The sequence below is a fragment of the Sorex araneus genome, chromosome 4 (assembly GCF_027595985.1).
Source record: "Sorex araneus isolate mSorAra2 chromosome 4, mSorAra2.pri, whole genome shotgun sequence".
Taxonomy (NCBI): Eukaryota; Metazoa; Chordata; class Mammalia; order Eulipotyphla; family Soricidae; genus Sorex; species Sorex araneus.
This window is the reverse complement of record NC_073305.1, coordinates 80,866,641-80,892,748: the sequence shown is the minus strand read 5'-3', so window position 1 is coordinate 80,892,748 and position 26,108 is coordinate 80,866,641. Positions and strand designations below refer to the sequence as shown.

General features: G+C 38.4%; 1 protein-coding gene and 1 pseudogene across 2 annotated transcripts in view; both read left to right on the top strand.

The window, feature by feature from the left end:
* Window positions 1-26,108, top strand: part of RCAN2 (regulator of calcineurin 2) — a 339,550-nt gene that overhangs the window by 119,208 nt on the left and 194,234 nt on the right. The window lies entirely within an intron of this gene.
* On the top strand, window positions 423-7,806 carry LOC101538613 (elongation factor 1-alpha 1-like; annotated as a pseudogene).

Sequence of the window (26,108 nt, the reverse complement as noted above, 5' to 3'; positions counted from 1 at the left end):
CGGGAGTAATTCCTGAGTGCATGAGCCAGGATTAACCCCTATGCAAAAAAGACTGGATCCAGGAGAAAACCATTTTTTTCTCACCTTCAAGAATAACCAATAATGTTTCCCCAGAATTAGCTCTCTTGGTGACTTGAAGATCTGGGTTGAAGGTGAGAGGGGCCAAAAAGTGAGCTTTTCATGGAAACAATGGGCTTGATTTAAACAGAGTTCGAGATCATTTTAGCATGGGGAATGAGTGATCTCCCACTCTCCTCCAATGTGGGCTTGTTTCAGAAGAGTGGGAGCTCATGTCGGGTGGGGAAAGTGATGAAGGTTGGGTATCCAACCAAGTGGAAGTGATCATCTGAATGGGCCAAACTTAGAGGAAATTCTAGTGTTAGGTTGAATACAATCAGAAATGAGTGGCAGCACTCACACTGAGTGTGAAACAACTCATTGTTGGCGTTAACAAAATGGATTCCACTGGACCACCCCACAGCCAGAAGAGATACGAGGAAATTGTTAAGGAAGTCAGCACCTACATTAAGAAAATTGGCTACAACCCTGACACAGTAGCATTTGTGCCAATTTCTGGTTAGAATGGTGACAACATGCTGGAGCCAAGTGCTAATATGCCCTGGTTCAAGGGTTGGAAAGTCACCTGTAAGGATGGCGGTGCCAGTGGAACCACACTGCTTGAAGCTCTGGATTGCATCCTGCCTCCCACTCGTCCAACTGACAACCCCCTGCGTCTGCCCCTCCAGAAAGTTTACAAGATTGGAGGTATTGGTACTGTCCCTGTGGGCCGAGTTGAGACTGGTGTGCTCAAACCTGGTATGGTGGTCACATTCCCTCCAGTCAATGTTACAACTGAAGTTAAGTCTGTTGAACTGCACCATGAAGCTCTTAGAGAAGCTCTTCCTGGGGACAACGTGGGCTTCAACATCAACAACGAGTCTGTTAAAGATGTTTGTCATAGTAAAATGGCTGGTGACAGCTCTTAGGTGAGTGGCACTCTCCCTCTCGGGCCCTACCCCCTGTGGAAGAGCGCTCGTATCCCCCCGCGACCACGGCCTGGGTCCCTGGAGACCCTAGACCCTGCCCATCTCGCGCCTCTGAGTCTCCCTGCGGTGGGCCTGACCCCTCCTATCTCTATCAGGTTGTAAGGGGCGTGTCCACACGTAAGGGGCGTGGCCTCGAAAGGGGCGTGGCCTCCTTCTGGAGCAGACACCTTAATCGATAGAATCTATCCCTCTGAAAATACCCTGGTCATCTTAGTCACTATATGTTAAGAGTCAACTGACCTAGCCTATCCTCATTTCACAAAAACTGTTAATGAACTCATCGAGCTGCACATAGAGTCCTTTTTAAAAAGATCATAGCCCCACGCTTTCTCTTGAGACCCCTCTCAAGCTAAGGAGAGCGCTTAATAGTAAAACCCATATCAACATGAAGAAACAGCGAAAATCTCCACCACCAGCAGAGATGGAAGGGAGGATCTCTGCAACCCCAGCAATGACTCCCCAGAAATATAGTCTCCTCTCTGATAAAGAATTCAGAGAGGAAATTGTGAAGATGGTTGAAGAACTCAAAACAACTATGGATCGAACATCCAATAAATTAAGGGAGGATATGGATGCAGCATTGGATCGATCCACCAAGATAATCCAGGAAGAAATGAGAGCAGAAATTTCAAAGCTACGAACAGAAATGAGAGCAGAAATTTCGAAGCTACGAACAGAAGTGACACAATTAAAAGAATTGGTAGATGAAATAAAAAACTCAGTAGGAGCCCTTAACAGTAGAATGACTGCTGCCAAAGTAAGAATCAGTGATCTTGAAGACGAGATGCAGAAAACATATAGGCAACAACAAATAATGGCAAAAGACCTCAAAATGGCTCTAGAGCGAATTAGAGTCCTAGGGGATGACCTCAAGAGAAACAACATAAGAATCATTGGAGTACCAGAAGCACAGGGAAGTAACCCCAATGAAAAAAACACAATTAAAGACATCATTGTTAAGAAATTCCCAGAACAAGAGAATGCGGGCATCCAGATCCAAAGAGTCCGGAGGGTGCCAGATAAAAGGGACCCAAATAAAAAGTCCCCAAGGCATATCATAGTCAGAATGATGGATGCTATGGATAGAGACACAATACTGCAAGCAGCAAGATCAAAGAAGGAGATCATATACAAAGGAGCACCCCTTAGATTCACAGCAGACCTATCAGAAGAAACCTTCCAAGCCCGAAGACAATGGTGGGATATAGTGAAAAAACTCAATGAAATGAATGCCTCACCAAGAATACTTTACCCGGCTAAACTCTCAATTAAACTTGAAGGAACCATACACTATTTCACAGAGAAACAACAGCTCAGGAACTTCATAGACTCAAGAACAAATTTAAAAGAAGGACTCAAAGGGCTACTATAAGACAAGGAAAAAGACCTATAAGAACAACAAACCCTACAGAAAGATGGCACAAAATCCCATGAAAATAATTTCTCTTAATGTTAACGGTATAAATGCACCAATCAAGAGGCACAGAGTGGCAAAATGGATTCGGAAACTAAACCCAACTTTCTGCTGCCTATAAGAAACACATCTGAATAGCCAGAACAAACACAGACTCAAAGTCAAAGGATGGAAAACAATCCTGCAAGCAAACAACTCCCTCAAAAAAGCTGGGGTGGCCATTCTAGTATCCGACAACATAGATTTCAGGCTGAAAAAGATCAGAAGAGACAGTGAAGGCCATTTTCTATTCATCAAGAGATATGTACAACAGGAAGAAATCACACTCTTAAACATATACGCACCTAATGAACGACCAGCAAAATACTTAAAAGAACTCCTAACAGAATTTAAGGAGGACATAAGTAGCAACACGATAGTAGTAGGAGACTTCAACATTGCTTTATCACCTCTGGATTGATCGACAAGAACAACACTCAGCAAGGAAACAATGTCTCTGAAGGAAGACATGGAAGATTCAGAGATAATAGACCTATACAGGGCTGTATACCCCAAAAAGAAAGAATACACATTCTTTTCCAGCGCACATGGATCATTTTCCAAAATAGACCACGTTCTGGGCCACAAATTATACCTTAATAGAATCGGGAAGATAGAAACTATATCAACTATCTTCTCAGACCATGATGCACTGAAGATGGAAATTAATCATGCACAGACACGGAGAACCAAATCAAACACTTGGAAATTAAACAACTCACTATTGAACAATGAGTGGGTCACAAAGGAAATCAAGGAAGAAATCAAAAAATACCTTGAAACAAATGAGAATGAAGACACAAGCTACCAGACCCTATGGGACGCAGCTAAGGCTGTATTAAGGGGAAAATTTATAGCTATGCAAGCTTTCCTCAGAAAGGAAGAAAGGGCCTATATAGATAGCTTGACTTCGCAGCTCAAGATCTTAGAAGAGGACCAGCAAAAGGAACCCAAACCAGACCGAAGGAAAGAAATAATAAAAATTGGAGCAGAAATTAATGATATGGAAACCTGAAAAACAATCCAAAAGATCAATGAAACCAAGAGTTGGTTCTTTGAGAAAATAAATAAGATTGACAAACTGCTAGCAAGACTCACAAAGAAAGAGAGAGAACCGTAATAAACCGAATCAGAAATGAAAAGGGGGACATCACAACAGAAACCAAGGAGATTCAAAAGATCATCAGAGACTACTTTGAAAGTCTGTATGCCACAAAACAAGAGAACCTAAAAGAAATGGATGAATTCCTTGATTCCTACAATCTCCCAAGACTGAACCAAGAAGACTTGAAATACCTGAATAGGCCCATAAATATCAAGGAAATCGAAACTGTAATCAAAAGTCTCCCCAAAAACAAAAGCCCAGGTTCAGACGGATTCACTGGCGAATTCTTCCAAACATTTAAAGAAGACTTGTTGCCAGTTCTCCTCAAGCTTTTCCAGGAAATTAAAAAGACAGGAACCCTTCTGAACAGTTTCTACGAGGCACATATCTCCCTAATACCAAAAGCAAACAAATACACCACTAACAAAGAAAACTATAGACCAATATCCTTGATGAACACCGATGCGAAGATCCTCAACAAAATACTAGAAAATAGAATCCAACAACTCATCAAAAAGATCATACACCATGACCAAGTGGGATTCATCCCGGGGATGCAAGGATGGTTTAACATTAGGAAATCAATCAACATAATCCATCATATCAACAAAAGTAAAGATAAAAACCATATGATCATATCAGTAGATGCAGAGAAAGCATTTGACAAGATCCAACACCCATTCATGATAAAAACTCTCACCATGCAAGGATGCCCACTCTCACCACTTCTCTTTAATATAGTACTGGAAGTATTAGCAATAGCCATCAGGCAAAAAAAAGATATTAAGGGGATTCAGATCAGAAAGGAAGAAATCAAGCTCTCACTATTCACAGACGATATGATATTATACCTAGAGAATCCTAAAAGCTCTAGTAAGAAACTCCTAGAAATAATTGGCCTATACAGTAAAGTCGCAGGCTATAAAATCAATACCCAAAAATCTATGGCCTTCCTATATGCAAACAATGAGACAGAGGAAAGGGACATGAAAAAAGCAATCCCGTTCACAATCGTACCCCAGAAAATCAAATACCTTGGAATCAGCTTAACTAAAGAAGTAAAGGACCTCTACAAAGAAAACTATAAAACGCTACTCCATGAAATAGAAGAGGACATGAGGAAATGGAAACATATCCCCTGCTCATGGATAGGGAGAATAAACATTGTCAAAATGGCAATACTCCCCAAAGCATTATACAGATTTAATGCGATCCCTATAGGGATACACATGACATTATTCAAAGAAACGGATCAAGCAATACTGAAATTTATATGGAACAATAAATACCCACGGATAGCTAAAACAATTCTTGGGAAAAAGATGATGGGAGGCATCACCCTCCCCAACCTTAAACTCTACTACAAAGCGGTAACAATTAAAACAGCATGGTACTGGAACAAAAGCAGAACTGTAGACCAATGGAACATGGTGTAATATCCCCACACACAACCTCAAATGTATGATCATCTAATCATTGATAAAGGTGCAAGAGATGTGAAGTGGAGCAAGGAAAGTCTCTTTAACAAATGGTGCTGGCACAAGTGGACAACCACATGCAAAAAAATGGGCTTAGACCTCAACCTGACACCATGCACAAAAGTCAGATCAAAATGGATTAAAGATCTCAACATCAGACCACAAACCATAAGGTACATTGAAGACAAGGTCGGCAAAACCCTCCAAGATATTGAAGATAAAGGTATCTTCAAAGATGACACGGAACTAAGCAATCTAGTAAAAACAGAGATCAACAGATGGGACTACATTAAACTAAAAAGCTTCTACACCGCAAAAGATACAGTGACCAGAATACAAAGACTATCCACAGAATGGGAAAGGATATTTACACAATACCCATCAGATAAGGGGTTAATATCAATGGTATATAAAGCCCTGGTTGAACTCTACAAGAAGGAACATCCAACCCCATCAAAAAATGGGGCGAAGAAATGAACAGAACCTTTCCCAAGGAAGAGACATGAATGGCCAAAAAGCACATGAAAAAGTGCTCTACATCACTAATCATCAGGGAGATGCAGATCAAAACAACCATGAGATACCACCTCACACCACAGAGACTAGCACACATCCAAAAGAACAAAAGCAACCACTGTTGGAGAGGATGTGGGGAGAAAGGGACCCTTCTACACTGCTGGTGGGAATGCCGACTGGTTCAGCCCTTTTGGAAAACAATATGGACGATTCTCAAAAAACTAGAGGTTGAACTCCCATTTGACCCAGCAATACCACTGCTGGGAATATATCCCAGATAAGCAAAAAAGTACAGTCGAAATGACATCTGCACTTATATTTTCATCGCAGCACTGTTTACAGTAGCCAGAATCTGGAAAAAACCTGAGTGCCCTAGAACAGATGACTGGTTGAAGAAACTTTGGTACATCTATACAATGGAATACTGTGCAGCTGTTAGGAAAAATGAGGTCATGAAGTTTGCATATAAGTGGATCAGCATGGAAAGTATCATGCTAAGTGAAATGAGTCAGAAAGAGAGGGACAGACATAGAAAGATTGCACTAATCTGTGGAATATAGAATAGTAGACTAGGAGACTAACACCCAAGAATAGTAGAAATAAGTACCAGGATGTTGACTCCATGGCTTGGAGGCTGGTCTCTCATTCTGGGCAACTCAGAGAAGGGAACACCAAGTAAAATGTGGTCAGAGGTCATGCGGGGGAGGGGGTGACATGTGCTGAATGTAGACTAGAGACTGAACACAATGGCCACTCAACACCTTTATTGCAAACCACAACACCTAATCAGAGAGAGAGAACAAAAGGGAATACCCTGCCATAGTGGCAGTGTGGGGTGGGGCGGAGAGATAGGACTGGGGAAGGTGGGAGAGATGCTGGGTTTACTGGTGGTAGAGGATGGGCACTGGTGAAGGGATGGGTTCTTGAACTTTGTATGGGGGAAACATGAGCACAATAATGCATAATTCATTTCAATTCTTAATGTAATTTTATTAGATCAATAAAGTCCAGATGGAAAAAATATTTCCCTTATGGTTAATTTTTAAAAATATCTTTCCACATGTTTAGTATCTACTTGAATTTGTTCTTTGGTGAAGTCTTTTGCAAACATTTAACTCATTTATAATTATATTATCTACTTACTGAGTTATAGGTGTTTAAATATTCTGAATTATGTCTTCTATATGTGTAATAACATACATATTACAAATGTTGTTAGAGGCTTTTCATTTAATTATTGTGTATTTTGATAGAAGAAATTTGTAATTTTGACAAAGTTCAGTATCCTTTACTTGCATATTTTTTGGTCAAATATTAATCTGCCTCATTTTCTCAGAAATACTTGGACATTTTATAGTTTAGGTTTAATGTTTTATATGTATGATAATGGTTATGATTTTACTAGTGTGCATATAAATTTTTAATTTTTAATGAATGTAATTTTATACCTTTTTATACCATTCTCTCCAGACCACAAAATGATGTGATTTCCTATTTTCATTAAATCATTTTATTTTCATAAAATCATTTATTGCCTTATAGAAAATCAGCTTATCTCTCCATTTTCATGATTCTTCTCTTAACTAATTTACTAGTTCATTAATTCTGTCATTCTTATATTTCTGCATCTCATAGCAAATACATAATAAAAATTAATTCATAAAAACAAAAACAAAAAAAAATGGCTGGTGACAGCAAAAATGATCCTCCAGTGGAAGCTGCAGGCTTCACAGCTCAGGTGATTATCCTGAACCATTCCGTTCAGATCAGTGCTGGTTATGCACCTGTGCTGGATTGCCACACAGCCCACATTGCTTGCAATTTTGCTGAGCTGAAAGAGAAGATTGACCATCGTTCTGGGTAAAAGCTGGAAGATGGCCCCAAGTTCTTGAAATCTGGTGACGCTGCCATCATTGATATGGTCCCTGGCAAGCCCGTGTGTGTTGAGAGCTTCTCTGACTACCCTCCTCTGGGTCATTTTGCTGTTCGTGATATGAGGCAAACTGTTGCTGTGGGTGTCATCAAAGCAGTAGACAAGAAGGCAGCTGGAGCTGGCAAGGTTACTAAGTCTGACCAGAAGGCTCAGAAGGCTAAATGAATATTATCCCCAGTACCTGCCACCCCAGTCTTAATCAGTGGTGGAAGAATTGTCTCAGAACTGTTTATCTCAATTGGCCATTTAAGTTTAATAGTAAAAGACTGGTTAATGATAACAGTGCATCGTAAAACCTTCCTAGGGAAAGGAAACTGTTTTGTGGACCATTTGTTTTTTTGTGTGTGTGGCAGTTTAAGTTATTAGTTTTTAAAATCAGTACTTTTTTTTTGAAAGAAAGAAGTGAAACTCTTTATTAATAGAAAACATGATCTATGCAGAAAATTAACCACCATAAGATCGCCAGACTTATAAGTGCATTTATTAAGGTTTCAGGACCCAAGGGGAGTATATGAAAATAAAATGTTCTTGCAATAGAATATAAATAATGGAATATAAATAAGAAAGCATAATAGGAAAAATGGCAAAAGATTCTAATAGTTTTTTGACAAAAAAGATAGATGTCGGTAATCATGCACATGGAAAGGTGGTTAACATAACTAGTCAATAATCAGAGCAGTGCAAATTTAAACCACAGAGATGACATCTCCACCCCCCTACCCTCATATTTCTCCTAGTATCATGAAAACTGAGAAGACTGACACCAAGCAATTTTGTTGGGGGTTAGAGAAACCAGAACTCTCATATAGTGCTTCTGGTAAAGCAAAATGGTAAAATTACATTGGAAAACTATTGTATAATTTTTATAGAATTATGCATAAACAAAAAAAACTGACTACTTTTTGGAATTTATTTACTAAAGAGAAGTGAAAAAATCCATTGATTTAAAAAATATTTATCTGAGTAGTATTCCATTGAGGATATTTTCCACAACTTTTTTTAAATTTTATTTTATTTATTTTTTTCTATTCCTTTTATTTTTATTTATTTTTTAATTTTTTAATAATAAATTTATTTATTTTTAATTAATGAATCACCATGAGGGTACAGTTACGGATTTATACACATTTGTTCTTATGCTTCCCTCATACAAGGTTCTGGAACCCATCCCTTCACCAGTGCCCATACTCCACCACCAGTAAACCCAGCATCCCTCCTGTCCTCCCCAATCCCATCTCCCCCAACCCAACCCTGTCACTGTGGCAGGGCATTCCCTTCTGTTCTCTCCCTCTAATTAGCTGTTGTGGTTTGCAATAAAGGTGTTGAGTGGCCACTGTGCTCAGTCTCTAGCCCTCATTCAGCCCGCAACTCCCTTCTCCCGCATGGCCTTCGGCTACATTATAGTTGGTGATCCCTTCTCTGAGTTGCCCTCTCCCCAGAATGTGAGGCCAGCTTCCAAGCCATGGAGTCAACCTCCTGGTACTTGTTTCTACAATTCTTGGGTGTTAGTCTCCCACTCTGTTATTCTATATGCCATAGATGAGTGCAATCTTTCTATGTCTGTCTCTCTCTTTCTGACTCATTTCACTTAGCATGAAACTTTTCATGCCAATCCACTTAAATAAAAAATTCATGACCTCCTTTTTGCTAACAGCTGCATAGTATTCCATTGTATAGATGTACCAAAGTTTCCTCAACCAGTCATCCGTTCTAGGGCATTCGGGTTTTTTCCAGATTCTGGCTATTGTAAACAGTGCTGCGATGAACATACATGTGCAGATGCCATTTCGATTATACTTTTTTGCCTCTTTTGGATATATTCCCAGCAGTGGTATTGCTGGGTCAAATGGGAGCTCAATTCTAATTTTTTGAGAATCATCCATATTGTTTTCCAGAAGGGCTGAACCAGTCGGCATTCCCACCAGCAGTGTAGAAGGGTCCCTTTCTCCCCACATCCTCTCCAACAGCGGTTGCTTTTGTTCTTTTGGTGTGAGGTGGTATCTGTGGTGTGAGGTGGTATCTCATCGTTGTTTTGATCTGCATCTCTCTGATGATTAGTGATGTAGAGCACTTTTTCATGTGCCTTTTGGCCATTCGTATTTCTTCCTTGGTAAAGTTTCTGTTCATTTCTTCGCCCCATTTTTTGATGGGGTTGGATGTTTTCTTCTTGTAGAGTTCAACCAGTGCTTTATATACCATTGATATCAACCCCTTATCTGCTGGGTATTGTGTAAATATCCTTTCCCATTCTGTGGATAATCTTTGTATTCTGATCACTGTATCTTTTCCGGTGCAGAAGCTTTTTAGTTTAATGTAGTCCCATTTGTTGATCTCTGTTTTTACTAGATTGCTTAGTTCCGTGTCGCCTTTGAAGATACCTTTATCTTCAATATCTTGGAGGGTTTTGCCGACCTTGTCTTCAATGTACCTTATGGTTTGTGTTCTAATGTTGAGGTCCTTAATCCATTTTGATCTGACTTTTGTGCATGGTGTCAGGTCGAGGTCTAAGCCCATTTTTTTGCATGTGGTTGTCCAGTTGTGCCAGCACCATTTGTTAAACAGGCTTTCCTTGCTCCACTTCACATCTCTTTCTCCCTTATCAAAGATTAGATGATCATACATTTGGGGTTGTTTGTAAGGATATTCCACCCTGTTCCATTGGTCTAGGGCTCTGCCTTTGTTCCAGTACCATGCTGTTTTAATTGTTACTGCTTTGTAGTAAAGTTTGAGGTTGGGGAGGGTGATGCCTCCCATCGTCTTTTTCCCAAGAATTGTTTTAGCTATACTTGGACGTTTGTTGTTCCATATGAATTTTAAGATTGCTTGATCCATTTCTTTGAAGAATGTCATGGGTATCCTTATAGGGATCGCGTTGAATCTGTATAATGCTTTGGGGAGTATTGCCATTTTGACAACATTGATTCTCCCTATCCACGAGCAGGGTATATATTTCCATTTCTTCATGTCCTCTTTGATTTCATGGAATAGCGTTTTGTAGTTTTCTTTGTAGAGGTCTTTTACTTCCTTGGTTAAGCTGATTCCGAGGTACTTGATTTTCTGGGGCACGATTGTGAATGGGATTGTTTTTTTCATGTCCCTTTCCTCTGCCTCATTGTTTGCATATATGAAGGCCATGGATTTTTGGGTATTGATAAAATCAGTACTTTTTAATAGAAACAACTTGACCAAAAATCTGTCACAGAATTTTGAGACCCATTAAAAACAAAGTTTAATGAGAAAAAAAAAGAAAAGAGAGAAGAAAAGAAGGAAAGAGAAGGAATTAGAGAGATGAGAATGGACAAAATAGAGGAGGGGGAGAAACACTGAAAACGAAGTAAGGTTAAAATACAGGCTGAGATTACACATTTACATGCAAAACATCAAGGATTGACAGCAGTTACAGAAGAGGGGATAAACACATTAAAAACCAAGAGCAGTGGGTTTTAACATTTTTACACCCACTGAGTGACATCAGTGAACCCTAAGTTGGAAATCATTGCCCCAGAAGAACTAGTCTATCAAGACCTTAGTTTCAGACTTTGTGTCCACAGAACTGTGAAAGAATCGATTTCTGCTTTTTCAAGTCTTCCAGTTTATGGTCACTAATATACCTTTCAACAATTCTCCACATTATAAATTTGGGTTACCTGGCACCCTCATCTAAAATATAAATATCTTAGGGAAAGTTAAATGTTATTAATCATTCAAAAAAGTTCGTTAAATATTTTAAAAATTTTCTCTGCATGACCTAGGAAATGGAATGAGTTGTGATTTATTGTCCATGACTGGAGAAGAATCAGAGATCTAGGAATAGAACACTTCTGCTTTACTCTGGATTAGTTTTTAGTTGTTTGACCATGGGGGAACTACTTTACCTCTCTGAACTTAGTTTGGGCATCTATAAAATGAGAATCTTATTCTTATCAAGGCATTTATCAAGTAGTATAAAAATGAGCTAAGGCAGGTTGTATGACATTCTTTCTAAAGCTTGAAAATTCTATAAATGGATTATTGCACTTATTTTTTGGCAGGGAGAACTTGTAGAAAGAAGAGATGCTTAGATTCAGGGAATCAATGATGTTGGAATGAAACTGAAGATGAGGTCGGGTAGCCCAAAATCTCCGTTATAAAATATTTACTGGAAACATTTTTTTTAAGGAATGAAAAAGGAAAATAGGGGGCTGGAGCAATAGTACAGCGGGTAGAGAATTTGCCTAGCATGCAGCCGACTTGGGTTCAATTCCCAGCATCCCATCTAATCCCCCGAGCACCTCCAAGAGTAATTCGTGAGTGCAAACCCAGGAAAACCCCTGTGCAATGCTCGGTGTGACCCAAAAAGCAAATTTAAAAAAAGGAGGAAGAAAAGGAAAATAATTTGTGTTTTAAAATTTCCCTTACTCCAGAGCACATGTTCTTTCTAACCCCAGAACGTTTTTGGGTCAGAAAGTGTTAGATAGTACAGGGATTAAGACACATGCCGTGCATGTGGCCAACCCAAGTTTGATTCATGGCACCGTGTATAGGCCCCTGGAGTCTTGTCAGAGGTGGTCTCTGAGAACAGAGCCAGAAGTGATCCCTGTGCACAGTTGGATATGGCCCTCTACCGAATAAATTTCTTTTTTAAATGTTAGGACTTGGGTTAATTGACCAAGGAACTAATTATGGATTTTAGCATTATTGTAGGTTATTTTTAAGCCTAGATTTTGGTTGCAGAGAATCAATTTAGAAACAAATTTTTGGAATTGGATCCACCGTTCTGTTAGTCAGTGCACGGGCTTAAATGACAGCTTAGTGCACTGAAAGTTTATGTGGTTTCTTAAGGGACTGGGATGGTTTTGGTTCTAGAAAGGTATTTCTCAAACTTAAACAGTGTTTTAAAAATGGGGTGGGGTGGGGAAAGATCTGATTGAATAATTTTAATATGCTGCTTAAACGAATAAGTTAAATTCAACAGGCAGAGTGATAGCACAGCGGTAGGGCGTTTGCCTTGCACTCGGCTGACCTGGGTTCGATTCCTCGTCTCTCTCGAAGAGCCCTGCAATGGGACGGCAGTGCTACAGTGCTACAATAGACACAAAATTCCTAGGCATGCCATTTTTTCCAGAAGACCAGAACAAATTTATAAATTAAATAGAAAAAATAAAAACAAGCATATTAAAACACTGATTGGTGTAAGTTATGGTACCTTTTGCGAACCTTTAATCTTTTAATTTGTTCTTTGGGCCACACCCACCGATGCTCATGGGTTATTCCTGGCTCTGCACTCAGGAATTCTGGCAGTGTTTGGTGGACCATATGGGATGCCAGAGATGGAACCCAGGCCAGCCAAATGCAAGGCCAGCACCTTCTGTACTGTACTACTGCTCAGGCCCTAACATTTAATTATTTAATGGGCACCATCTGCTGGAGACAACTTCTTTTGAGTTTGGCATGCATGATAGCCTTTTTCCACTGGAGAGTCTGCAAACCCTGACGTAGACACTGAACTAGCTTTTGGTGCCTTTAATAGCTAGGAGGTTGCCACCTTTTTATATTAAGTGGTTTGTTTTCTCATTGTTTTTAATAATTAGAATAGTAGTGCTTCTCAATTTTGCACATGTTAAAAATGTACACAAATGTGGACAGTGGCCATTTCTGATATACTATGATTTTCCAGATGATACTGGATATGCCTGTATTATTAAATTAGGATTGCCATCTTAATGAAAGCAACATATTAAAAATTCTCATAGGAGTCAGACAGATAGCACCAGGGTTAAGGCATTGGTTTTTGCATGTGCCAAGTCTAGTTTTATCTTTAATACCTCATATAGTCCCTTAAACACTATCAGGTGTAATCCCTGAGCACCATTGAGTATATTACAATCCCCACCTCCTCAACACCTCAGAAAATATTCTTGTAGCAGTAGTCATGAAACACTGTGAATATATATTTGGAATCTCAGTTTGGAAATCCTATTCCATAAGAAACTGGGTTTGACATATGTGTTGTTCTGCCTACTTTACTTTTATTAAAATTGTAACAAATATTTTTGATGGAAACTCTGTATTATAATTCAGATATTTACTATTAGAATTTTTAAAAGTGTAAAAATTCAGAAGAATAAAATAAAAATTATTGTGATGTTATCATGCAGAGAAAGCCAAAACTAATATTTACATATTTTCTCTATGCAACTACATCACTGTATCACTGTCATTCTATTGCTCATCGATTTGCATGAGTGGGCACCAGAAATGTCTCCATTGTGAAACTGCATATTGAATACGCCACGGGTAGCTTGCCAGGCTTTGCCGTGTGGGCAAGATACTCTTGGTAGCTTGCCAGGCTGTCCGAGAGGGGTGGAGGAATCGAATCCGGGTCGGCCACATGCAAGGCAAAGGCCCTACCTGCTGTGCCCATGCAACTACATATGCGCATATAAATATAGTGTTATACCATCTCAAACTTATCACTTAGCAAAGTGAAACATCAATGCAATTTTCCAAATTACTAAGTATTCTTTCTACAATAACAGTTTGATTGTCTTCAATTTGTCAATTTTGGTGTCTGTCAAAATGTACTTAATAATCGACCTATTTTGGATATTTAACTTGTTTCCAATTTCTTGCCACTACAAACACTGACGTGATGAATATGCTTGCTCCTAAGTAGTGATGCACAAAAATAATGAGTCTATTTACTCATGGGATGTTTTCCTTTTCTTAGCACTTCTGTATCCAGGAGCATGTTGAAATTTGAAAGATTTTTACATATGCTAATTTGTGACTCAAACATGTTTATATAAATAAAGATGTGCTGGTGGTAACTAAGACTGGAAAAAGATGTATAATTTATTTGCTATTTTATTGGTTATTGAGGAATAGACAGCTGAGTTTTAAAATGAGTAAGTTTTTATATTATAGGACATTTATTTGCATGTAAATATTCTATTTTTGTTTTATTATTTACACTTAAGTGTTCTATTAGTTAAGACATGATATTTTTCTTAAAATTTTTTGAAAATTAGGGGTCAGAGACACATTACAGCTGGTAAGGCACTTAAATGCAGCTGACCCAGGTTTGATTCCTGCCGCCTAATATTGTCCCCAAGACCTCCCAGTAATGCTCTCTGAGTACAGAGCCAGAAGTAAGTCCTAAAAACTGCCGGGTATGGCCCAAACACACAACAATAAAACAATTTGGAGGGGGGCCGGAGCGATAGCACAGCGGGTAGGGCATTTGCCTTGCATGAGGCCGACCCGGGTTCGATCCCCGGCATCCCATATGGTCCCCCAAGCACCGCCAGGAGTAATTCCTGAGTGCGAAGCCAGGAGTAACCCCTGAGCATCGCTGGGTGTGACCCAAAAAAAGCAAAAAAAAAAAAAACAATTTGGAAATAGAGATCGTATGGCAGGTGAGGCCTTTGCCTTGCACGCAGGTTTGATCCCTGGCACCATATATGGTTACCAGAGCCTTGCTAGGAATGATCTCTGTGCACAGAGCCAGGAGTAAATGCTGAGCACAGCCAGGTGTGACTCTAAAACAAACAATATTTGAAAATAATTTGGCAATAATTATAGACTCTTACACACAAAAAGTCTCAAAATTGAAACAGAGTGGTTCCATGTACTCTTTCTCCCATTATCTCAAAGGTAATATCTATAGTGCTTTTCATAACCCAAAACACTTAAACTGCAGCACTTACTCATATTTTACCAGTTTTTAAATATAATCTTGGTGTATATATGTGGATCTTTGTCCATTTATCAAGTCATCATAGAGAATGTCTATTATTGCCAAGGAATGTCTTTCTCCCTAGCCTCTATGACCCCTGATCTATTTTTATATCAATGGTTTTGTTAGTTTTCTAATTTTTGTGTACTGGGAATTAGCACTGTAGTACTGTCGTAGCTTGGTCGTCCCATTGTTCATCAATTTGCTCAAGCAGACACCAGTAATGTATCCATTGTGAGACTTGTTTTTGGCATATTGAATATGCCACGGGTAGCTTGCCAGGCTCTGCCATGCAGGCGGGATAGCTTGCCAGGTAACTTACCAGGCTCTCCGAGAGGGACGGAAGAATTGAACCCGGGTTGGCTGCATGCAAGGTAAACGCCCTACCCGCTGTAACACCAGGTCACTAAAGTACTTGGAATTGTAATAGGAAATTTGTTCTTAAACACAATAACTTCAATAGGTCTAGCAAACAGCTCCTAAATGAACTATTTGACTCTTACAGTTATTGTTATGGGAATCAGATGGGAAAGAGGTCTCTTTGAAATCATTAAATTAAAAGCAGAAATACCTGAAAGTTAGAGATTTATTCAATTCACTCTTATTAAGATAGCACCATGGATTATATTCGTCTTATATAACAGCTGATCTGGCACAATGGCTGACCATCAGAAAAGACCAGTTGCAAGGTATCAGAATAGCCATGCCCTGGGACACAGATGCATCTCAACCTTCCCAGCACCTCACACAGGGTCAGGCAAATGATGTCTCTTAGTCAGCTCAGGCAGAAGCCATTAAAAACAAAATTGAAACCCACTGACTAGGTTGCTTAAATATTTTGTATTCATTTCTCATATTTCTAGTGAGAGACTACTTCCAAGTTTGCAAGTTTCCATATTCTTGCTATGTGAAGAGCGTGATGAAGAGCATGATAAAGAGCAGAGAGCTAGAAAATGCTCCTAGGGCTGGACCAATAGTGCAGTGGGTAGCACACTTGCCTTGCATGTGGCCAACTTTGATTTAACCCTAGGAATCCCATATGTTCCCCCAAGTACTACCAGGAGTGATTTCTGAGTACAGAACCAGAAGTACGCCCTGAGCACTGCCAGGTGTGGCCCTCAAACCAAAAACAAATAAATAAGAAAGAAAACTCTCCTATCACTTTTTTGAGTTTAAAGTAATCATACCTTTTAGTTTTCAATATAAAAAATTTAAAAATATGGCCCAGAAAAAGAAAAAAATTTAAAGGAAATATGTTAACTTTGTAAAGCCTTATACAGACTGATTTGACTTATACTTTTAGGTTATGGCCTTAGCTCTGGAAAATATATATCTATGTAATCTTCAAATAAATATGTACAAAATGGGTTGTAGTTATATTTATATTATAAAAGGTTATAATTTTATAGTTAATTTTAGACCATAAATTTTACTGAAGGTTAAATTTCAGTATTTTTTTTTCAAGTACACTAATCCCATTCATGAAGGTCTTCATGAGCTAGTATTTCTCCACTACTCCATCTCCCAATGTCTTGCCATTGCAGGTATTTAGGATTCTGGAAAATAAATTTGGGGAAACAAAACATTCAGCCCACTATATAGTATAGAAATGCTTTTTTGAATGAATGAAACATAGAGACATTGACTCCTAAGATTTTTCTAGGTCTCATTCTTGAGTCTGAAGCTCTTCTGTGTGATATTCTTACAGCTATAAGTAATCTGAGGACCCTCCCAGAACAACTTTCTACCAAACTGTAGAGTCATATTCAGTGTCTTACCCTGGAATAAAAATAAACCAACCTGTGCTTAAGTTTCCTTACTTCATTGACCAGAAATTCAATTCTTTTTTGGACAATAAAGATGATCTAGTCAAAGATAAACAGCTGATCTGGGACAGTGGCTGACTCTTACACATTTTCCACCCCTGGACGCTTTTTGCCCAAAGAAGTTTACATATAAGAGGAGAACTTAAATCTGGGCCTGAGTTATAGTATAGTCTCTAGGGCTCGCCTAAATATTGCTTGAAAACCCCTGGAGGCTACTGGAATTACTTTGGTGTCAGTCTTCTGGGTTGACTTTTTAGTGGTCGCTAACATTGCAGAACCTGAGTAGAACCAGGTCCTAGGATCCTTACATTGAACTGCTAATCCAGTTAGCTGAGTATTACCTCGTGTAGCATCCATGTCCCCTGCGTGCTGCCTGGGAACCCCTGATAGATATACAAATCAAATATTTACTGATTATAAATGTATACTTTTTGAGACTCTCACATTCAGTAGCTTGACTACATCAAAAGGTCACCCACAACACAGTTTTAAAAGCTATATCCTAGAGAGAACACAGCACCCTTATTAAAAAAAAAGGTTCCTCTTAAATTGGGAATACAATTTTGCAATCTATGAAAGGTGTTAAAAAAGCAGAGAGATGATAAAATTCCCATAGCTTGAATGCTAAGTTTGGGAATGCATCTTGTCATCATGAATTTTATTTGTGGTTATTCATTATTAGGAATGTTTGAAACTATCTGACATACTAAGCATCTGACAAATTAGCCTCGAGACTTTGATTTGAAATGTGTAATTACTATTAGATGTGTTATTTTATTTTGAGAGGAGTATACGAATTTGATTACATTTGTAAATTGATTTTGGATATTTAAGGGATAAGCCTAAGACACAGCTGCTACTTCTTTCAAGCTGCAACATTTTCTTCATCTTATCCTTGGAGCTCTTTCTCACTCATTCTCTTCTTTCTCCTTCGCTTATTTTCCTATTCTGCATCTTGATTTGAAGTTCCAGGGCCCTGGCTTTGGATCTACACTCTCTTCCTTTTGACCCGATAGAGTCACATGGTTTTAAAAAAAATTCCAAATGGACTAGTAATTCTAGCATGCATGGGTTGTCCTGGACCATAGCTCTGAACCACTGACTTGGATATTTAATCTTCCTTGACATCCTAACTTGACGTCAGTGCAAAACAAAATTCATAATTTGCCCCCATCACTACCCTATCAACTATTTTCTCAGTATTTCTCATCTAAAGAATCAGTAACTCTTCTTTCTGATTTTTTAGGCTATAAACATTTAGAATTATTTTCTTACCTTAAAACACGTACCCAGTCTATTAAAAAATTTATATAGTGCTTCTTAAAAGTTTTGACCAACATTTTTGACATCTCTGTTGCTTCTGCATTTGTCCAACCAAGAAAACATCTTCTTTCACATGAATTATTGGCAAAATCTATTAATTGGTCTTTCTTTGCCTTGATAACCATGTGTGGAATACTATTATAAAGAAAGCAGATTTTGTCTTCTTTTTATTCAAAATCATTGGATGGTGCCTTCCTATTTCATTAAGGAAAAAAGCAAAATACCTATAGCCACTCTGAAGTCACATGTAATCTACTTTTTATATTTAAAATTTATAAGAACGTTTTTTAAAAGAGGGCTTGAATAAAAATATCACAATATCTCAGGCACACAAGAACTTTCATCTATCTATTATGGCCCTGGTAAGTGTTTCTCTTGTAACTCTAGTCTATAATAAGAAATTTCCAAAATAAGCCCAAGCATCCTAACTTCTGAACCAGATTTTTATTCATTGGACTCTGTTCAATAAACATAACACTCTGTGTTTTTATTCCTATATCATGCTCAGTCACATTTTCAACTAAATTACAAATTTGGAAACAGCATAGGTAATAATGAAAGTAACTCAGAATGTACTTAGCACATTTAGTTTACACAAATCCCAAATCATAGAAACTCCACTGGTGTTTCTAGGTCAAAATTTGTGTCTGTAGGCCTTGTTTCAGTACCTTTGTTGTCTAGGTTGACTGTAGCTGGAAAAATAGAGTTCTTCAAAGCTTTTGACCTCTATCAAGGAATTAAACCTGACCACAATTAATGACATTGCAATAAATTTACCAGAGAAGATAAGCATCAGCAATTATTAGACCAATAAATTCTTTTGAGTGGATACTACTGGGCATGTTCCCAAAGATGAACCATGGAAGGTTGACTAGCTCATCTTTTAAATATTTGTCATCTTTCATGTCTCTTGATCTTTCATACCTGAAGTCACTAAGACTAAGAAAATAAATTTTCACAGCATTCATCTGAACATCCTATTGCCTGCCAAAGAATTGAAGCAAAAATTGTTAATATTAATATTAAAGATTCTCTTTTGCTTAAAACATTTGCTGAGAGGATGAATTAAAAGTGAGTGTCAGAGACATTAAGTTAGTTACTTTCTCATAGTTTATTGTTTTTTTGGAGTCTTGGGTTTAAATCCATGAAATCATCTCTCAATCCCCATTATTTGTTCTATTAGTACCCAAACCCCAACAGTATACTAAATTTTGAAAATATTTTTAAAATATTGGGAATAACTTAGAGATCATTTGGTTTTGTCTCTGGCTGATGAAGCTTTTGATACCCTATTGCAAAATTAGAAAGGAAAAATATTACAAAATCTTAACCATATCTGGTTAATTTAGAGGATTTTTTTTCTTTTTGCTTTTTGGATCATACCCAGCGATGCTCAGGGGTCACTCCTGGCTCTGCACTCAGGAATTACCCCTGGCCGTGCTCAGGGGACCATATAGGATGCTGGGAATCAAACCCGGGTCAGCCACGTGCAAGGCAAACGCCCTACCCCCGTGTTATCACTCCAGCCCCAATTTAGAGGATCTTTTATTTTAATAGACTATCATTCCTTCTTCGAAGATCTCTAAAAACTTTAAAAAATTTTTTTATTAGAGAATTACTGTTATGTACAGTTATAAACTTACGAACTTTTGTATTTGCATTTCACTCATACAGTGATTGTTTACCCATCTTTCCACCAGTGTCCATTTACCTCCACCAATGATCCCAGTATCCCTCTCACCACCCCACCCCATCCCCCACCACCCTACCCTGCCTCTGCGGCAGGGCATTCCCTTTTGTTCTCTCTCCTTTTGGGTGTTGTAGTTTGCAATAGAGGTATTGAATGGCCTTCATGTTTGGTCTATAGTCTACTTTTAGTTCGCATCTTCCAACCCGAATCTAAAAACGTTTTTATGAAAGATATTAATTGTAGTTAATAGGGTTTCTGGTAACATATTTAGAAATATAAAACCTTGCAACCCTGTGTTTCTATCCAACATTTTTCAGTTGCATTAATTCAGGATATCAAAAATTCTTGATATTATTTGTCCTGTTTTATCCTCTACTGAGCAGTTTCTCATAACAACCCTAAAAGATGGTCATACAAAATTTTTAAGCATTCCAAATACTCAAATTCACTCAAGATCATAGCTGACAGTCTATGCTCTTATCAGCATGAAGTTCTTGCGTTTATGATTTATAGTCTAGCTAATAAATGAAACCATTCTAAGTGAATGCCTTTAGGTTTGAAGGCAAATGTGCAAGGGTTGATGCCATGAACAGTTTGACCCTTATGTTCTCAGAAGTGATTCTTTGTTTACTTGTTTATTTACAGTCTTACTGTCTTCCATCAAATGTTAGTTTCATGAGTTAAGAGACCTTTCCCCCACTATCAAGATATTCCTAAAACAGAATAGTTAGCCAATTAATCTAAAAAAAAAAGGAATTACAGTATGTCCTAGAAAAATGTCCTTTCACTTAACATCGTTTTGTTGTAATATTTATTTTTTTAAAAAAAATAATTTCTGGCAACAACAGGACTCGAGGGAGATCTCGGGATGGGGGAGTGGTACCAGTACTGCTCTCCGCCCAGATGTGATCCGAGCGGCCACACATGTGCAGTCCCTCCATTGCTGAATGCCCATGATCCCAGAGGCCATCTAACTACCTTCAGCACTAGTAGCTTCTTGCAGAAATGCCGCCAGACTATGAACTAAGCCACAGCCCCATGCCGCCCCAGGAGAGGAAAGTCTTTTCTCTCTCGGCTTTTCCTTTTTGGGGGGACAGCGTGGTGACCACCATCTTATAAGTCCCACTAAACAGAGGTACGAGCTTGCAATGATGCATTTTTTGGCAGAAATTTCCCTGGACTTAGCTACTAAAATACAGAAATCCAAAACCGCCATAGCATGCCATAGCGGCCACGCAACCTCATATCTCTACATTCTCAGCAAGGGAAAACAAATTCTCAAATGCTACCTTTTCAGCAGGTTCTATTTGGGGAGGGGAGATTCCAAAAAATAATAGTGAGTTTTATGTTGAAATATTGAATGAATCAAAGTAAAGAGAAAGTAAAGTGAAAATTATCAGCTACACAGGTGGGGGTGGGGGTGGGGTGGGAGATATACTGGGGTTCTTGGTGGTAGAACGTGGGCACTGGTAAAGGGATGGGTATTTGAGCATTGTATGAATGAGACTTAAGGCTGAATCTTTGTAACTTTTCACATGGTGATTCAGTAAAAAAATAAAAAAAAATTCTGAACACTGAGGTTTGCATGTTCATCCCATGTCTACTAGGATTTCTTCAGGAACTCTAATTTGTTCTTATTTCCTAAAGAAGTGCAATTAAGCTCATTGCAAAGTCTCTATTGTCTCTTGTTTCTGTCTGAGGAGTGTGTGTGTTTGTGTGTGTGCACGTGCACGTGTGCGCACACGAGTGCACATGCGTGCACGCAACCTTGAGAGGGCATAGAGAAATCTTGCTATGGAAGGGTGTCTTGTACAGAGTCGGTGCCCATTGTGCTTTCTGACATTTTTTTTAATTTAAATTTTATTGAATCACCGTGAGATAGTTATAAGCTTTCATGTTTGGGTTATAAACTCACAATGGTCAAACACCCATCCCTCCACCAGTGCACATTTCCTACCACCAATATCCTGGGTATTCCCCCCTGTGCTTTCTGCCATTTTTAGGTTAGGCTTCAACTGGAATTAGAAGTTAAAAAATAGATGATAAAATTATTGTTTAAGATTAGGAGCATTTGGGGGTCTTCATTTAGAAGTTTGGTGATGTATTTTGACCAGAATCATGCTAAATGAAATTAACTCTTTTTGATACCAATTAGCCCATGGTAAATTGAGTTGTTCTACTTTGCTTAGCTTAAATTTTCAGTTTCCAAGAATCTGATGATGTTAAGTTTTACTGTATTTACTGTGTGTGAAAATAACACACTCAAATATTTTTTCAGTATGACAAACCTAATTAAATTTCTTCTTACCAGCACTTCAAATATATAAAATTTTTAATATTTAAAGTCATATTTCTTGTTTCATGGGATCTTCTTTTCCAAACTCAGAAAAATTGGTCTATTGTTTGCTTCTTTATAATTCATTTTTCATGCATTTGTTGCTGATCCACTTTTCCACCAATTACTAAGCATAAATGGAGTTCTTAAAGCATTATGTATTTTATATATTTAACTTATTATGTTTTTATTGCATCACTGTGAGATATACAGTTACAAAATTGTTCATGATTGAGTTTCATCCATACAATATTCCAACACCCATTCCTTCACCCCTCTGGGAGAGCCTGGCAAGATACCTGTGGCATATTTGATATGCCAAAAACAGTAACAACAAGCCTCACAATGGAGATGATACTGGTGCCTGCTCGAGCAAATCGATGAGCAATGGGATGACAGTGATACAGTGATTTCTTCACCAGTGCATATTTCCCTCCACCCATGTCCCCAATTTCCTGCCCGCCCACCTGCCACCTCCCTTGCTCCCACAGACTGCCTCTGTGGCAGACACTTTTCTTCTGTCCTGTCTGTCTGTCTGTCTCTTCTATTTTCCTTTTAGGCACAGTGGTTTGCAATACTGTTATTGAAAGGGTATCATTTAAAGCATAACCTTAAAACGAAACAGATTGTCAAGAAGCTTGCCAGAGCCAACTTCAAGTATCTATTTTTCTTTTAGAATCTCAAAACATTTCTTACATATTATGCACTTTTGTTGACTTGTTTTGGGGGTACACGCAGCAGTATACAAGGCTGACTCCTGGATCTGCACCCAGGGATCACGCCTAGTGGGGATTGGTGATTGACTTTTTTGGTGTAATTTCATGATTTTCATCATTCTTCATGACAACTATGGGCACTGCTGTTATTCCCATGTCTTGTGTGAGGAAACTGAGGCATGAAGCATTGTGTGACTTTTCCAAGTCACAGAGTTTAAAGAATGAAGATGAGATGGGCCCTAGGATTTCCAACTCCGTAACACCGTTGTTTGACACAGGAGCATGGTTGAAAGGCCTGAATGGTCAGCACTTCTCTAAAAATTTCATCCTTGATATTGTTTGACTGTCATGACTCCTCATATGCTATTGGGAACTTTGCACATATTTTCCACTCATCCTTTTACAAGGGAACTGTTATTATCATGGTTTCACAGTATATCAGGACATAGGGAGAGAAAGTAATATTCCCAACATCAATATGCTTCTAAAATGACTCTTATTGCTTCAGGTTTCAATTATACCATTCTCCTTTAATCTTCTTACTTCTTAGTTCTCTCTTTGAAGTCTCATACTCTGCTTACAGCTCTCCCTTATACTGGTAATTTTAATAGAGAGAAGTTTAATGTAGTTCAAAGGGACATCTATCATGAACATTTGTAGTCATCACAGATTGTTTTTTAATCCTAGAGGTCAAAAACTGATCAGAAACCCACCTTGAAACCATTTTAAAAGAAAACAGAAGAGTTCTAAATGTCACACTCCTTAGAAAATCTACCTATAGCTGTGTATTATACAATATGTAAAAGAACTAAATTTTATATTCAGAGGTTCTGTTTCTGGGTGTTGAATCTGTATTCTGAAAGCTTAAGTTTGATAGGATTATTTTTCCACTTATAAAGGGTACTTATTGTTCCATATGCCTATAAATATTTACATAATAGTAACAATTTGAGTAAGATGGTCACAAGGACAACTTTACACCACAGATCAGTGGCACAGAATTTACCTTTGCTCTTCATCCTGAGATCTCTTCTATTTCAATAACTTTGTTCTCTGATACCAAATGCCTTAAAGTTTTCTCTAGTTTTTCCATCATTGGATTTTAAACTCCTGTTCTTGTAATGTTAAGTCAACATTCCCATTTAAATATTTTAACCAGATTTAGTTCAAAGAGAGTGGCCCAGCCAGCTTTCAGTGTCTTGTCCTCCAATAACAATGCTATTTGACCAAGTGTGTGAACCTCCCTGGCCAGTGACCCATTCCCCACACATGTCCCAACCCAGAGCTTGGATGGCAGCACCTCCCAGCATCCCGCAGGATCTACAGTTCAGCACTCTGAACTCACATCTCAATCTCTATTACCTAATTCTGTGGAGAACATCCTGACTATCTCAAACACATTAGGCCAATAGTCCACTAGCCTATTCCAGTCTCACCAAAATAACACAAGAAGCTATACAAGCTTAATACAAAAGAATACATCAGCTGAAGCTTTACTAGAGGCCTCACATAAGTCATAGGAGCACCAAGGAGGAATGTAGTATTCTAGAAGGGGAAAAGGGTGACCACCATGGACCAAGCTCATCCAGAATCCTTTCTTGCAGCTAGAGGGGTATACTGATAGTGAACTGGAGGGTCTCACCTTCATACTGCCACCACAACATGAAGAAACAGTGCAAATGCCCACCATAGGAGAGGATGAAGAAAAGAGCCCAGAAGCCTCAACAGAGATTACTCACAAATACGATCTCTCCGATAAAGAATTCAGAGATGAAATGTTGAAGATGTTCAATGAACTCAAAGAAACAGTGAAACAGGCATCCAGGAAATTAAAAGAGGACATGAAAGAAACTGTGGAATGGACAGCCAAGAAAATACAGGAAGAAATGAGAGCAGAAATAAGAAAGCTACAAACAGAAGTGTCAGTAATAAAGGATTTGGTAGATGAAATAAAAAACTCAGTGGGTGCCCTCAACAATAGAATGAATACAGCCAAAGACAGAACCAGTGAGCTTGAAGATAAGCTGCAGAAAGCTTACAGACAACAAGATACAATGGTAAAAGACCTCAAAGTAGTGCTAGGGCAAATCAGAGACCTAGGGGATGAACTCAAGAGGAACAACATAAGAATCATCAGAGTATCAGAAGGACAGGGAGGCAACCCCAATAAAATTGCAACAGTTAAAGATATCATTGCTGAGAAGTTCCCTGAGCTAAAGAATGCAGGCATCCAGATCTGATGACCCCAAAGCATACCAGCTAAAAGAGACTCTAATAAAAAGACTCCAAGATATATCATAATCAGAATGACAGATACCACAAATAGAGACAAAATACTGCAAGCAGCAAGGTCAAAGAAGTAAATCACATACAAAGAAAGGATTACTCCTTACCCCTTAGATTTATAGTAGACTTATCAGAGGAAACCTTCCAAGCCTGAAGACAATGGTTTGGACATAGTGAAAGAAATCAATGAAATGAATGCCTCACCAAGAATACTTTATCTGTCTAAACTCTCACTTAAACTCTAAGGAATGGTACACTACTTCATGGATAAACAACAGCTCAGGAACTTCATAGACACAAAACCAACCTTAAAAGAAAGACGAGAGGGGCTCCTGTATGACAAGAAAAATCCCTACAAGCACAAAAAACCTCTACAGAAAGATAGGACAAAACTCCATGACAATAATCTCTCTCAATGTCAATTGTCTAAATGCACCAATTAAAAAGTTTTTAAAATGTAAAGAAATGCACCAATTAAGAGACACAGAGTGGCAAATGGATTCAAAAATTGAACCAAACATTCTCCTACCTACAAAAAATACATCTGAACAGTTAGAGCAAACACAGACTCAAGGTCAGAGGATGGAAAACAATCCAGCAAGTAAACAACTCCCTCAAAAAATCCAGGGTGGCCATACTAGTATCCGGCAACATAGATTTCAGGCTGAGAAAGATTAGAAGGGA